The sequence below is a fragment of the Castor canadensis genome, chromosome 3, assembly GCF_047511655.1.
Source record: "Castor canadensis chromosome 3, mCasCan1.hap1v2, whole genome shotgun sequence".
In the NCBI taxonomy this organism is placed as follows: Eukaryota; Metazoa; Chordata; class Mammalia; order Rodentia; family Castoridae; genus Castor; species Castor canadensis.
Window position 1 is genome coordinate 8,167,774 of NC_133388.1, and position 15,405 is coordinate 8,183,178.

Genomic DNA, 15,405 nt, shown 5'->3' on the forward strand with positions numbered 1-15,405 from the left:
ACAAATTAATCAGGGGCAATTAATATAAACTACAAATTAAATAGCCAAAACACTTTTACAGAGACTATAAAAAAAGCTCTGAATTAGATTGTATAAGGTAGTGGTTCTCAGACTAGCCCTTAAGTCTATTTCATGGAAGCCAAAAAAGAAATCCAAAAAACTTAAAAAAAAAAGGTGAGGCACCAGAATCTTCATTTCTACAAGTTCCAAGGAAATACTGATGCTGCTGGTTCACTGCTATAGGAAGAGAAAAAAAGAAGAGTGTGAACATGGTCCATGCCTACAAGGAACTCATAAAAGACCTGGAAGACCCACAGCCAAAACAAAAAAATTTTTTTTGCTGGTACTGGATTTTGTTTGAACTCAGATCCTGTGCTTGCCAAGCAGGGCTCTAGCACTTAAGCCATACCATCAGCCCAAGACAAAACAATTTAATCCCACATATATACCCTTAAAACCCTGCCTTTAAAAAGGCACAAATTCTGGGGGTGGGACTGGGGTTTGAACTCAGGGCTTTGTGCTTGCAAAACAAGTTCTCCCAAAGCAGGTACTCTATGGCTGGAGCCATACCTCCAGTCCATTTTGCTTGGGTTATTTTGCAGAGGGGGACTCACAAACTATTTGTCCAGGCTGGCCTTGAACAGTGATCCTCACACTCTTAGCCTCCCAAGTAGCTAGAATTACAGGCATGAGACACTAGCTCTTGGCTTAATTTCTATGTTTTTTGCTTTGCTTTTCTTTTCATTTTGGTTTTTTAAGACCAAGTCTCAATATGCAGCCCAGAACTGGCCTCAAACTCTAGATCCTCCTGCTTCAGCTCCTGAGTGCTAGGATTACAGGCTTGTGCTACCATGTCCAACTATAAATTCTTGTTATTAAAAAAAAAAGGAATGCCAGGGTCCAGGGACACCCAGTCCTGAAGGAGCTGCAACAAATACTGATGTTGTTCAAAGTTCTTATAGCCTGGCAGTTTTGTACATGTAAAAAGTAAATTATTTAGACAATAGAATTGGCAAGCAGAAAGGTGTGGGAAAGCACTTAAGAGAAAACCAAGACAAATCAAGCGTGCAGAGACAACACTGGTGTCAGCACAGCCAGTTCAGTGTCTATGAAGAAGAGTCTCATCATGAAAAATGATGGAGATATTTTGAAGAGGCCACTTATAGGCTGTTTAGATTTAATGTTATCAGTAAAGTGAGCCATTACAAATCTTGGACAAGTCAGCCACATGTTAAAAGATGACTGCAAAACAGAGATGGGACAATGTTTATGGCCAGGCTAAGTGGCATGGAAATAGGAAGAAGAGCAGAAGTAGTAAGGGAAGGAATCATCATTGATTCTGATACAGGTAACCCCACAGTATCTTCTCAACACCATAGCCAAGAACTTCAGATTTCCATTCTGCAAGATGAAGGCCCACGAAGGCTGCTATCAATGTATGAGAAATACAGATACATGAGAATCAAGCCCCATTTTAACACTAGTGTTTATTAACTTAGTGGAACAAGGCACTAATCAAGGAAACAAACAGCTTTCAAATAGGATTTACTCAAATGAGAAAGGAAAAAAACCCTTATTTCTTTAGCTTTGTATAATTTATTAAACACGCTCCTTAACTGTAGTGCATAATGCTAATTCACCACCATTGAACTTATTACTAATCTTTCAATCTTCATTTACAAACTAAAAATTCTACAAAATTTGTATTTAAACAGTGTTTACCAATAGGTTATATTTCAAGCATTATTTTTTTGACAGTACTGGGGTTTGAACTCAGGACCTCACAATTGCTAGGCAGGTCCAGAACTTGAGTCATTCTGCCAGCCCCTTCTTTATGTGTTGGGTATTTATGAGATAGGCTCAGCCTGGCCTTGAACTGAGATCCTCCTGATCTCTGCCTCCTGAGTAATTAGAATTACAGGCGTGAGCCACTAGCACCCAGTCCTCAAGCATTGTTTTTAAACCAACACTGGTTTTATCTTATACTGAAAAGTACATGGGACATGGCCCAGTCAGAGATGAGCAGAAAACAACTGATAAAAAATTACCTTCCATACAAGATATAAGAGATCAAGAATTAGGTTTTCGGGGTTTTTTGTGATACTAGGGTTTGAAGTCAGGGCCCTGAACTTGCTAGGCAAGAGCTCTATGACTTAAGCCACACTGGTCCTTAAAATTAGTTTCTTAGCCAGGCACCAGGCACTAACTACTCAGGAGGCAGAGATCAGGAAGACTGCAGTTCAAAGTCAGCACAGGCAAATAGTTTCTTGAGACCCTATCTTGAAAATAATCAACACAAAAAAAGGGCTGCTGAAGTGGCTCAAATGGTAAGCACCTGCCTAGCGAGCATGAAGCCCCAAGTTCAAACCCCGGTAGCATCAAAAAAAAAAAAAAGTTTTAAAAATGCATTTGAAACCTTACATTTTATACCAGAATAAACCTCAGTAGTTACCAAGAGGAAAGGAGGGAGGGAGGGGAGGGAAGGAGGAAGGGAGGAAGGGAGGAAGGGAGGAAGGAAGGAAGGAAACTTTATGAGAAGAAACCATGAGAAAAAAAAAAAAACATAAAGTTAGAAGGCTTTCAGTCACCCCCAAACTTGTAGCCATAAGAAAGAAAAAGACAAGCCAGATGCCAGCGGCTTATGTCTGTAATCCGGCTGGAGGTGTGGCTCAAGTAGTAGAGCACTTGTCAAGCAAGTGCGAGATCCTGAAGTCAAACCCTAGTACTGCAACTAACTAACTAACTAACTAAATAAATAAAGACTAATAAGTCTGTCTATAAAACAAAGAAATTTCTATTCATGAAAAAACACTGACTAAAATTGGAAGACAATTGACAAAACAAAAATTCTGCAACTCAGATCATAGGTTAAGAGCTAATTTACATAAAAGCAAGCTCCTTCTGGGTTGGGGGTGAGACCTAGCAAGTGCAAGGCCCTGAGCTCAAACTCCAGTAACACAAAAGAAAAAGAAAAAGAAAAAGTCTAAAATCCTAGTAGAAAATGGGTACAGGAATGGCCAACTCACAGAAAATACAAATGGATTATATATATATGAAATAAAGCTTAACTTTTGGTATAGAGACACAAAGCCACTCCAAATATACACTATTTTTCATCTGTCAAATTGTCAAAAATCAAATAGTACACTGTGCCAGAAGCAAAAATTGGTATAACCTATGGAAGGTACTTTGACTATTTCTATCAAAATTACAGATGCACATGTCTTGCCCCGACTCCCCTCAGCATCGGGGATTGAACCCAGGGCCTTGTGCCAGCTAAATAAGTACTGTACCACTTGAGCTCTACCCCCAGCATTTCTGCTTTTTTTTTTTAAATCATGTCTTGCTGCTACCTTTGGCCAGGATGGCCTTGAACCATGATCCTCCTGCTTGTATATACCTCCAGAGTAACTGAGATTACACACATGCACAATTGTACCCAGCTTTGCACATGTCTTTTGATACTAAAATTCCACTCTGAGAAATTTATTCCGCAAGTACACTAGCAACATGGAGAAATAATGTGTGTACAAGATTATTTAGGCAGCATAATTTGTAATAGCTAAAGAAGACACAACTTCAAGGTCCATCAAAAGGGCAACTATGGCAAATTCATACAATGGGATATTGCAGTCATTTTATGCACTGACAAAGAACAATGTCCAAAGTATATTTTATAAAAATAAACAAATAAAAACAAGGTGTAAAGCAGTACAGATGCTAAAATTTGCATTTTGTTAAAGATAGACTGTATCTGTGATTTTGGACACTGTAACATAGGCTATCTCTGGAAATATATACAAGAACTTAAGACTGGTTACTTCTGAGAAGAACAAGGTGGCTGAGGGCCAGGATGTAAGAGACTTTTCATGGTATGCCTTCTGAATTTTGAGCCATGCAAATGTATTACCTATTTAAAAATTAAAACAGGCCCACAAAAAGTCATAATACTATGTCCTAAATGCAGACTTTCTCACTGTCACTTGAGATAAGTTCTTTCACTATCTAGTCAACCAATATTTATGAATTTTACTACATGTACCCAGCACTGCTTCAGACTCTGGGGCATCTCAGTAATAAGAACATAAATCCCTACTCTTACAGGGTTTAAGAGGGATATAGCAGTAAACACGTAAGCAAGTGAGAATCAGAGAGTAATAAGGACTATGGAGAAATATCAGTCAGGAGTGGAGTGGAAGGGTGATGGCAGTCCCTTTCTGAGAAGGGGTGACAAAATCACATTTGAACAGAGACTGGAAGAAAATAAGAAAGGCCAGAGAGATATGGTCCAAAAAAGGCAGAAAGGAAGTCAGGATTAAAGCATCAAGTGGCTACCCAGGGAGAGGAGTCCAGCAACAGAGGGACTAGAGCACATGCATGGCTCTGAGGGCAGAGTTAGCTCCTCTTCAAGGAATGGGATGGAAGGAAAAGGAGTAGTAGAAGCACACTCCTGGCAAAGGATAGAGCATATAAGAACATGTGGCAAATGTTTAAGACTTGTGAGAGGAATTACAAGGAAGCCAGTGAGTTAGAAAGAGATAGGGAAGGGAAGAGAGGCTAATGAGGTAGGCAAGGTTAGCTCATGCAGCCTTAGTAGGCCATATTTCACTTTATTTTGTTTCGTGGTGCTGGGGTTCAAAACCATGGCTTCATGGCATGCCAGGTAAGTGACCTACCAATGAGCTACCTCCCCAACCCATTAATTCAAGAATCACTGAAAGATTTCAAACCTGAGAGTGACACTCAGACTCAATGCTGTAAAGAAGAGATTGGAGGGGAGCAAGAGTGGACCAGGAGACCAGGCAGCAGCCGCAGCTGCCCAGGAAAGATGAATGAGAACAGTGACAACAGAAATGGATATACTGAAGGTCTATTTAAGAGATAAAACAAACAGGAATTGGTTAGTGAAAGTCAATGGAAGGAGGGAGGTAAAAAAGAAAGTCTCACAATGAAAGAAAATATTTAAGAGGGGACAAAAAGACACATCAAAAACAAAACTATAGCCAGATGTGGTGGCACATGCCTGTAATCTTACCACTGGAGAAGCTGAAGCAAGAGAATAGCAAGTTCCAGGGCTATACAGCAAGTTCAGTGCCAGCCTGAGCTATACAGGGGGACCCTGTCTCAAAACAAAACAATTACATAAAATAAGGGATATAAAGACATTCAGGGGACCCTGTCTCAAAACAAAACAATTAAATAAAATAAGGGATATAAAGACATTCCACAGTGGAGGGGGTGAATTCAAGTAAGATATATTTGATACATTATAAGAACCTTTGTAAATGCTACAATGTACCTCCAACCAGCACAACAATAAAAAAAAAAAAGGACATTCCATGAAAATAGTAACTAAAATAAACTGACTATCCAATTCTCAATGTAGAATTTAAGGCAAAAATAAAAGGTACAGTATAGCAATACAAAGAACAATCTACAAAGATTAATATAAAACAAAAACTGAGACAGGGTATTTGACAAGTTCAGAATCATAGTGAGCTATTTAAAAATATCTATCATGCGAGGCATGGTAGCTGACACCCAGCACTTGGGAAGCTTAGGCAGGAGGATCTCAAATTCAAGGCCAGCCTGGGCTACATAGCAAGACCTTACTTCAAAAAAAAAGGACCATTTTAACTAGGTCACAAATAGTCTCATCACATTTCAAGTCACTGAAATCATAAAAGCATGTTTTATGACTATATAATGCAAATAATATTTAAAAAGTTAACTATCTTAAATAGAATCTAAAAAAAATCCCTACTTAGAAATTAAAGGCTAAAGTGGGAATAAAAATGGAAATAACAGGACCTTAGATACCAGTGACAATGCTTATTATCACATATATAACATACGGAAAGCTGCTAAAGTATTAAGTAGAGGGAATTCTAGAACCTTGAGCACATCATTAAAAAGGGAGAAAGGATGAAAACTTGTTTTCAATTCAGTAAGCTACAAAAGGAACAGAGTGAACCTAAAGAAAACAGCCCAACAGCTCCCTAAACAGCAGCAGAAACATGACCATGCCACAGAAGCTCTGGAGCAGGTCACAATGCTCAAAGGAGTAGCTCAGCTCAGAGATGGTCACATCCAGGTCTAGACAGATGGCCCAGAAAGCAGAAGGCAATAGAAGCCAGAGAAGATACTGGCGAAGGTCACAATCAAGAAGGCAGAGCTAGAGCTGACAGTGACTGAGACAGAGATTTGGTGGAAAATATATCAGTTTAAGTTTTAATTGACCTAACTGATTTATGCTCCCTCAGGAATACCACTGGCTTAATTTACTGTAAGAAATACTTTTTCCTAGGGGACCTCAGAGAAAAGGTATAAACAATTTTAGGAACAAAAGGGAAATGCAATTTCAGATGCAATAGAGATTTATGGAAGTGAGAAAAGGAATTAGGACTGAGTCATTAGGAAATCCATCAATTAAAAATGAGGCAGGTACTGGAGGAGTAGCTCAAGTGGTAAGAGCGCCTGCCTAGCAAGCATGAGGCCCTGAGTTAAAACCCCAATGCTGCTAAAAAAAAAAAAAAAAAGCTTTGCTTAACAAACAAACAAAAAACTAAGCAGAGGAGGTGAAGATAGCAAAGGAGGTGCAATAATGGGTGGTCAGAGATGTGGGGGCCAGAAAGACAGATTTAAAGTGTCAAGACAAGGAGCAATTCAACAAAGAAAAGATCATCAATGGTGTCAAATGCTGCTGAGAAGCCAAGTGGTGTCCAGTAGATCTGGTGGCATGAAGATGAGTAATCTTCATGTACCATGGAGCATTACAGCAGTGGGAGCCAAGGTCATATTGGAGTAAAACTGTCTTCTGTCTTCTATCTTCTATCTGAATTTGGATTTTGGAGCTAAAACCATTTCAGCTGATAAGACTCTGAGTGTCACAGTGAGAGACAGTGCCAGAGATCAACTATAGGAGATCACAGGGTGGCCATGGAAGCTATGGAACCATAGCTTGATGGGTCACTCAGTAGCAATGAAACCACCCAAGATGATGGCAGGGGCTGGAGTAGAAAGGAAAGTTGTGAGGCAGGTATTGGAATCCACAATGAGTGGAGGCAGCCAGAAAGTCAAAGTATGACCAAGAGGAAGGAAGAGAAAGCTGATGTTGAGCCCACAGGCAGAGGCTCCAAGGGAATGCCAGGAGAGATAGATGGAGCCAAGACTAGCCTCGGGCTGTGTGTGCAGCATAGCAGTCAGCTCTCCCCAAGGCCTCTCCAGCTCCACCCGTAACCCCCTCTGAGCTCAGGGAAACTCAAACTGCTGGTACATCAAGGAAAGCCCTGAGAACAACATCCACCAATTTTTAACTATCTGAGCTAATGCTGCCCTCAGTCTTGTTAACCACATGTACAGTTAGTCTAGAATCCAGAGGAGAAAAGGAGCTATGTAAGGAGTGGTGCAATTCCTTTAGTTAAGAAGAAAGAAGTGACAAGGGACAGGAGCAAAGCTGCTTTCCTCTGGAAGGGTGAGTGGGCACTTTTTTGCAGGATTCCAGGATAAGGAACACATAGGTTCTAAACAACACTAGCTTCAGCATTCAAGACAGTAGGCAGAGCTTCCTCCTGGGTTAGCCCAGAATTCTAACAGCGTAAGATTCAAGGCTGTGACCAATTTCTAAAAACCACTCAACTAAAGCAAAGAGGCTGGCAAGCCCCTTCAGTAACTAACACACCATATCTGACTCATGAAAAGGATCAAAAGATTACTTCATTTATTCAAGTGAGTCCTTGAAGGACTACAACGTTGACCAATTCATTCACTTAAAAGAGAATATAATGTATCTACCATCTACAGTGACTGGGACGGTTAACAGATGATTAAGATAGAGTTCTGCCCTCAAGATTCACGGTCTAGCTGGGTGCCAATGCCTCACACCTATAATCCTAGTTACTTAGGAGGCTGAGACTGGGAGGACTGAGGTTCCATGTTAGCCTAGGCAAATAGTTTATGAGACCTAATACCCAAATACCCAGAGCAAAATGGACTGGAGGCATGGCTCAAGCGGTATAGTGACTGCTTTGCAAATGCAAAGCCCTGAGTTTAAACCTCAGTCCCACCAAAAAAGAAAAAAGAAAAAAAGTTTAAAGGAAAAGAAATACATGTTGCCTCTAAATTTATAGAAAGCTGCCCAACCTTACTTATTGCAAAGGAAAACCAAAAACTCACTCATTTCTTACATATAAGATCAAATGCAAAAGGCCAACAACACTGGGTGAAGCTGTGGTATTACAGGTGCTCTTGTGTATGTGGGAGTAAAAGTGGTACAATCCCACTGAGGACAACTTGGTGATATCTATCAAAAATACACACAGCAGTAGCCTCTGAAGAGCAAAACCTCTTCTGGAAATTTACAGATACACAGGCCTCTGCATGAAATAACATAAATGTGAAACTATTCACTGCAGCATTATTTGTACTTTTGTAGATTAACAATCAAGAGTCTTTTGGTTAAATAAACTATGTACAACCACGGCATGGAGCAGAAAGCAACTATAAGAATGAAGAAGCTCTCCTTTACTAATATGGAAAGACCTCTACCACATATTGCTAAGCATTAAAAACAAATCACAGCTGGGTATGTAGGCACACACCTGAAATCCCAAACACTCATGAAGCAGAGATAGGCAGATCATGATTCCAGGTCAGCAAAGGTAATAGTTAGCAAGACCCTATCTCATAAACAAGCTTTGTGTGGTGGTACACACCTGAAATCACAGCTACTTAAGCAGCAGAGGCAGGAGGATCATCATTGGAGGCCAGTCCAGCAAAGTTAGTGAGAGATCTTATTTGAAAAGCAAAAAAAGCAAAAGGACTGGGGCTTGGCTTGGTGGTACAGTGCTGGCCTAACAAGCGCAAGCCATGAGTTCAAGCCCCAATAAAACAAAAAACCATACCTACTATGCTCCCTTAATTTCTTCAAATCTTTGTTCAAATGTTCTTTTTTTTTTTTTTTTGGTAGTCCTGGGGTTTAAACTCGGGGTTTCATGCTGGCTGGGCAGGCACTATACCACTTGAGCCATTCCACCAGCCCCAAATGTCATACAAGAATTGTAGGGAGAGGAAAGGGAACTGGGAAGGGGGAGAAGGACAGAAATGGAAATATAACCCAGTTCTATAATTCTGCTATCAGAACCACATAAATGTTATACACAATCAAAATACAAAATTATCTTTAAAAACCAATTCTTCATATCCTAAAACTAGATTATGGTGACTGTACAACTTGGAAAATTTACTTAAATAGCTGAATTGTACACTTAAAACAGATGGCAAGAAGGAACAATAGTTTGACTGGATTAAATTTAGGAGGCAGTAAACAAACTAGAGAAAGGAAAAACCAATGCTCCCCAACTATAGTGTGCACAGTATCACTGGGGTTTCTTGCAGAATGCAGATTTAAATTCAGGAAGGTAGAAGTGGCACCAGCAGTCTGTACTTTCAGCATGCTGATGAGGTTGGCCTGTAGACCATACGTGGAGGGCCAAGACAACTTAGGCAACTAGAGAGGTTTTGCTCTGAAATATTGCTGAGAAATGGGGCAATTGCTGCTAGAGGCAAATGATTCATAGTGAGTGAGGGGGGGTCCAGAAAAGGTGGTGACCTTTTTTTTTGGTGGACCTGGGGTTTGAAATCAGGACTTCAGACTTGTAAAACAGGCACTTCTACCACTTGAGCTATACCTCCAGTTCATTTTGCTCTGATTATTTTGCAGATGAGAGGTCTCTTGATCTTTTTACCCAAGATGGCCTTGAACCACAATCTTCCTGATTTCAGACTTCCAAGTAGCTAAGATTACCGACCAAGGTCCCCCCACCCACAATTTTTTGGGTTTTTTTTTTTTTTTGCAGTACTGGGACTTGAACTCAGGGCTTACACCTTGAGCCACTCCATCAGCCCTTTTCTGTGATGGGTTTTTCGAGACAGCATCTCGAGAACTATTTGCCCGTGCTGGCTTTGAACCACGATCCTTCTGATCTCTGCCTCTTGAGTAGCTAGGATTATAGGCATGAGCTACCAGCACCCTGCTGGTCCCCACTCTTCAAGATGCAGGAAATAACATATTTATGAGGACAGAAAAGTTGACGTGTAGGGGGCAGGAGCATGCTGATTGAGCAAAAGGGAATGATTTAGCAGGTGTGTTGGGGAAGAGGTCTGAGATGCACAAGATGGTTCTTCCTTCACCAGAGAAGGTAAAGATCCACAGTAGCTGAGAATCTACAGACAGGAATTTGTAGGGATTCTCTTCTGACTCCTTTACATGCTTAGTGAAGTAAGAAGGAAGCTCATCAATAGCCAAACAGAAGGTTATTGAAGTTTTGTGATAGTAAAACTGTCACCAGAGAGAGTGGAGAATCAGTGTGCTGGAACTGCCAGTCAGCACCAGGCCACCTTTTCAGGGTCATGGTCATGAACCTAAAGAAAGGCCAATGACTACAGTCAAGCTATATCCAGTGACATAAGTACAGTGTGTAGTAGGTAGAGACTGGATGTAGCCAGGTTTAGGACTGAAGGTGTGCGCAGGGGGATATAATGATAACATTAAGAGTAGCATTAGAGAAGCGACAATGAAGCAGGAACTAAAATCATTGAGAAATGAAGGGCAGTGGTGGGGATCCCATGAGGGAGGGTGTTGATACAATCTGGTGACTTTGATCCTAAAAGAGTCAGATGTGCTAATATAGTTCATTACCTCAGGAATAGTACCAAAAGAAAGAAAATACATTTAAAACAATCTTTTTAGGGCTGGAGGCATGGCTGAAGCAGTAGAGCCCTGGCTTGCTCTGAGTTCAAACCCCAGTTCCATGGGGAAAAAAATAGGATGATGTATCCCACATTTATTTCATTTTAATTTTTTCCAGTGCTGGGGATTGAACCCAGGGCCTTGCATATGCTACCTTTACCTCTACCTGTAGAGGGATGGGCTGTACCCTCCATCCCTTTTTGAATTTGTTTTTTTTGGTTTTGGTGACACTGGGGTTTCAAACTCAGGGCCTCAGGCTTGCTAGGCAGGCACTTACTGCTTGAGCCATTCTGCCAGACCTGTTTTATGAGTGGATTTTTTTGAGATAGGGTCTGGAGATCTATGTGCCCAGGCTAGTTTTGAATCTCAACTCTCCTGATCTCTACCTTCTGAGTAGCTAGGATTACAGGCATGAGCCAAAGGTACCGGGCTTTTTTTGTTTTTGAGGGGGTCTTGTGCTAAAAGCCTTTGCCCAGGCTGGACTCAAACCCTCCATCCTCCTGCCTCACCTTGTGAGTAGCTGGGATTACAGGCAAATGCCACCATGCCCTGGCTTATATCAATCACTAAGAAAGAGAGCCCTCTCTTCCCCCCACACCTTACATAGAAAGCTTCAACTGTGGGGAAAATACAGCTCACAACTCCCAGAAGTTCCCCAACCCACCTCCTTTGGCCTACCCACCATCAGATTTAATCAAATATCACCTTTTAAGTGTCACCTCTCTTGAGTTCCTATTGCTACTGAAACAAATCAACATTACACTGTAATCATCTATTGTGTGAACCAGATGGAACACAAAGTTCACTTTCCTCTAGTTAGGACAGCAAGAACAAAAGAAAGATCAGGAAGAAAACAAAGAATTAAGTGGCATAGCAACCCAGAATGCCAGATAATCAATCACTGAGTGAAAACCAATCACAAGTACCACAGACAGTTCTTCATGGAGCTACAAGTTTCACATAACAGGACATGAGAAACCAGTTATGCTCCTTACATGCACACAAACTATTAAAGAAGGCTAGTTCAGAGTTAGCTACATGCTTAAATGTCTGTGTGCTTAGATGATCTGTGCCATGAACAACTTCTCACATGTCTTTAAATGTATAAAATTACAAAATAAATCTATATTAGTTACAGTATATTAAACAAGCATAAATTTTTACAAGTTTATTACGTATTAGGTAACAAGATCTAGGTACAGATCCACTAGCTACAGTAATGTCCAAGTATTGATAGGTGTGGTATTTGAAATATATGTAACCGTATGTGATAGGAAAACATTTGTGATTTTCATTAATGATGGTCACAGGTTCTATTACTACTGTGACTTGTTACTTAATTCATAACTAAGGCATATGTTGAATTTTAATCAGAAGTTAATAAAAATAAGCCAACAATGATGGCTCATGCCTGGATTCCTAGCATTCAGGAGCTGAGGCAGGAAGATAAAGAATTTGAGGCCAGCCTAGGCTATATAGCAAGACCCTGTCTCAAAGAAAAAAAGTTAGCAAAAATAAAAACTATTTTTCCTCCAGGTTGACATACCCCCTAAATTCTATTCAAGTTAAGTAACACTGATGAGTAAATAGTGTCCAAAAGCATAGACAGTCGCACATGTTCTAAAGGGCTGACCGAAGCTGAGCTCCTATATCTGCTTTCCAACTCTTCAGGCCTCTTCTTTACTACCCTGCTTACAGAAATCTCCCTGTAACCATTCCTAGGTCTCTAAGGCCGCTCCACTTTCCCCATCCTTACCAGCTCCTCCCCTCACCTGGACCAGCTCCAGGTGAAAGGAAGCAGTAAGAAATCAGCAAGTCACAGTGAGACACAGAATGAGTCAGTTCCTGCCCTTTGGCATATTCTCCCATAACCAAAAGAAATATTTCATATTGGTAAGGTACCTTGCTATTTTTTATACGTAGCTTTACGTAAGTATTTCATTTAATCCTGAAAAACAGGATTAAATGAATAATTTAATTACTTTGCACAAAAAAGAAGCCTGAAGCTCTGAGAGGTTGAACAATATGCTCAAGGTCACAGAGTATCAGACAAAAACAACATACAGGCTGGGCGTGGTAGCTCACACCTGCAATCCCAGCTACTTGGGAGAGCGAAACTGGGAGTACTGGGGTTCAAGACCAGCCCAGGCAAAAAGCTAGCAAGACCCATTTTAAGAAACAAACTGGGCATGGTATTACATTTCTATAATCCCAGCTATGAGGGAGGCCATAGGTAGTGGGATCATAGTGTGAGGCTGGCTCTGGGCAAAAAGCACAAGACCCTACCTGAAAAATAACTAAAACAAGAAAGGGTCAGAGGTGTGGCTCAAGTGGCAGAGCAACTGCCTAGCATGTTGGAAGCCCTGAGTTGAAACCTCAGTACAATCAAAAAAAAAAAAAAAATGGCAGCTTCAGGTTAAAGCAGGAAGCAGGCTGGGAATGGTACAGCATGCCTGTAATCCCAGGTATTCTGGAGGCAGAGGTAGGAGGCCAACTGTCTGAGGCCAGTCCAGGCGAAAGTTAGCATGAGACCTTATCTGTAGAAGAAACTAAAAGCGAACAAGGATAGGGAGCTTGAGAGGAAGGAAGAAAGGGAGGGAGGGAGGGAGAGAGGGAAGAAAGGAGGAAGTAAGGAAGGGAGGAAGGGAAGGAGGGAGGGAGGACAAGAGGAACAGAGGAAGGGAAGGAGGGAGGAATAAACACTAGAACAAGAGTCATAAGTCTTGGGTACTGTGTGCTAATCCTACCAATTACTATCCACACTCTTGAGTGTGTGTGTATATATACAGATATATCTATATCTTTATATATAAATGACTACCTGACCTTACCCCGATAAAGTTCAAAAGGTGACTTACATAAATGCTTTATACACTGTGGAGTTTTTGTTCTGACTAATAATAAAGGACAGTACACAAAGAAACAAAACAGCAAAACGGCATACATTCATTTGATAAATATTTCAGTGCCACAACGTGCCAAGCACCGTTGTAAGTGCTAAACTGTGACTACAATGACGAATCAGACAGAAAGGCCTTGCTCTCAGGAAACTTATATTCAATGAGGACTGTGCAAATCTGACAGTGAACACGTAAGTAAACTGTGATCTGAATGTTTGTGTCCCTGCAAAATTTCTATGTTGAAACCTAATCACTAATGACCATAAAAAATAGAGCCTTTGGGAGGTGATACACACATGAGTATGTATCCCTTGTAAATGGGATTATGTCCTTATAAAAGTGACCCCAGAGAACTGCCTTGTCTCTTCCACCAGCAAGAAGGCACCATCTATGAACCAGAATATGGGCAATTACCAAGCACTGAGTCTACCAGCACCTTGATTTTAGACACCCCACATTCTAGAATTGGAAGGAAAAATAGTTCTGTTGTTTAACAACAAAAAAACAAAAATACCATCCCAATGTATAATATTTTGTTATAGCACCTGCTCAGAATAAGACAAATGCCATTTCCCACTCCGTGAAATAACATCAGTATCACTCATCAGGCAATATTTCATTTTTGACAGAAAAATCTCTATAGGAGGCCTGCCTTGGGTTGAACACCAGGCTCTACCACATTCTTTGTGCTACTGTTGGCAGGTCATCATCTTTTCAACTGTCAAAAACAACTTCTCCCAAAGGACTGTTTTGAGGAGGAAATGAAAAGGTTGTAAGCTGTCACAGGCTAGGCACTTATTCTCTTACCAACTGCACACAGCACCTATCTAGTAAGGAACATTCAGTGAATGCTTTTCAGGAACTGCTCTGTCATCAATGCTTTACTTGTCCCTCTCACCCTAGACTGCAAACACAACAGGCCAGGAAGTATGTCTTATTAATCGCTGGGTCCACAGGTACAATAAATGTTAGCTGAATGAACAGAACATTTATTATTCCACTGGACTGTGAACTCTTGATGGCAGATTCTTTCTCAGTGACAATGTAGAATGTGAATAACTGTCATGTCTCCTTGGTTAGATGATAATAGTCTTCTCCAGTCAGGGCCCATGTCTCATACTTCTTCAACTCACCATAGTCTAGTATGCTGCTTTTCACAAAGACCACTCAAGCATTTATTAAACGAAACATTAAGGCAAGACACAGCCTCTTCAGTGGAGATCAAAGTAAATAAAAAGAATGGGCACCTATGCAAGTTTTGCTGTAGCAGGGGGGAAAAAGCACGAAGAGTGAGCTGGTTGTGAATCAACTAAAGAATCAACTAAAGAAAAACAGCTTCAGATCAGAGGGATAATCTACAAAGTGGTTAACTGAGAATGTTAAAATATTCTTCTCTACTAAATGACTTTCACTTCTTACATATCAAAATTAGATAAATTCCTTCATAAATGACTTGATTCTTTCTTATAAAATCTGGAGATTCAAGCATATTTTCCTACTACTACAAAACAAAATAGAGTGTAACAGCCTTATTTGGCATGTTTTTAGTATAATATGCCACTTTTAAAAATAATTGAATTGAAAATGCAAAATACTACTGAATTTACAAATTACCAATTAATAGCCAGAGAATCTGCGAAGCTGAAAAAAATGCTAAAAGAGCAGCAGCTTAACTAAAGCTTAAAGAGAAATGGACATAAAGCATTTATGAAACTAGAAATCTAAGGCAACAAGTTTAAAAATTTACAAAAATAT

General features: G+C 40.4%; 1 protein-coding gene across 8 annotated transcripts in view; it reads right to left on the bottom strand.

The window, feature by feature from the left end:
- The window catches only part of Wdr20 (WD repeat domain 20), a 68,702-nt gene that overhangs the window by 44,764 nt on the left and 8,533 nt on the right, over positions 1-15,405 (bottom strand). The window lies entirely within an intron of this gene.